This window comes from Otolemur garnettii, unplaced genomic scaffold (genome assembly GCF_000181295.1).
Source record: "Otolemur garnettii isolate 467f Iridium unplaced genomic scaffold, OtoGar3 scaffold00018, whole genome shotgun sequence".
NCBI lineage: Eukaryota > Metazoa > Chordata > Mammalia > Primates > Galagidae > Otolemur > Otolemur garnettii.
In genome coordinates this window covers 21,301,479-21,302,646 of record NW_003852413.1, presented here as the reverse complement: position 1 = coordinate 21,302,646, position 1,168 = coordinate 21,301,479, and the positions used below count along the sequence as shown (strand labels likewise).

The 1,168-nt window shown below is 46.1% G+C and overlaps 1 protein-coding gene across 1 annotated transcript in view; it reads right to left on the bottom strand.

The window, feature by feature from the left end:
• PTGES3L (prostaglandin E synthase 3 like) overlaps nt 1-1,168 on the bottom strand; it is a 7,302-nt gene that overhangs the window by 2,128 nt on the left and 4,006 nt on the right. The gene's annotated exons all lie outside the window — the stretch shown is intronic.

Sequence of the window (1,168 nt, the reverse complement as noted above, 5' to 3'; positions counted from 1 at the left end):
AAAAAAAAAAAAAAATTAGGCAGGCATGTTGCACACCCCTATAGTTCCAGCTACTCAGAAGGCTAAAGTAAGAGGATCCATTGAACCCAGGAATTCAAGGTTACAGTGAGCTATGATTTGGCCACTAAGCTCCAGCCTGGGTAACAGAATGAGAGTCTCTCTAAACAGAAAAAAAAAAAAAAAAACATTTGGCTTACAGTTCTAGAGGCTGTGATCTACTCTCATCTTTAAAGCCCCTGAGACATCACTAGAATTAATTAGAGAAAAAGAAATTGATCCTCTTCTTTTTTTTTTTTTAAAGAGACAAAGTCACTCTGTTGCCCTTGGTAGAGCACCATGCCATCACAGCTCACAGCAACCTCTAAGCTCTAGGGTTGAGGCAATTCTCTTGCCTCTGCCTGCTGAGTAGCTGGAACTACAGGCGCCTACCACGATGCCTGGCTATTTTTTGTTGCCGTTTGGCTGGGGCCAGGTTCAAACCCGCCACCCTCAATATATGGGGATGGAGCCCTACTCACTGTGACCACAGGTGCTGCCCCATCCTCTTCTGTTTTTGGGGGGGCTGGTCAGAGCCTCAGGCAGTTGCCCTGGGTAGAGTGCCATGGCATCACAACAACCTCCAACTCCTGGGCTCAAGCCAGTCTCCTGCCTCCACCTCCCAAGTAGCTGGGACTACAGGCGCCCACCACAACGCCTGGCTACTTTTTTTCTTTTTTGGTTGCAGCCATCATTGTTGTTTGGCGGGCCTGGGCTGGATTCAAACCCACCAGCTCAGGTGTATGTGGCTGGCGCCTTAGCACAGAGCCCCATCCTCTTCTTAAGAGATAATTTAAATACACACATACATAGCATCCTCCTTACTAATCCAGACTGTGCTTTGTGAGTGTTTTTGCAATTTGAATAAATAGCAGCTGAAATTCTGAAAGCAAATAATATATGACAGGGTGTAATTTACTGGGAACCAGTGATTTATTTTATGATGTGATTTTTACACTGCTAGCTTTAGTTTTCCATGAAGTTGTCTGGCTCAGGAAGGAAAAATAAAGCAGACATACACAAAGAAAACAGAAGAGAGGGCCAGGTGCAGTGCTTCCCAAAGAAGAGTGGCACCACTTTGGGTGGCCAACACTGGAGGATCCCTTAAGGCCAGAAGCTTGAGACCAGCCTG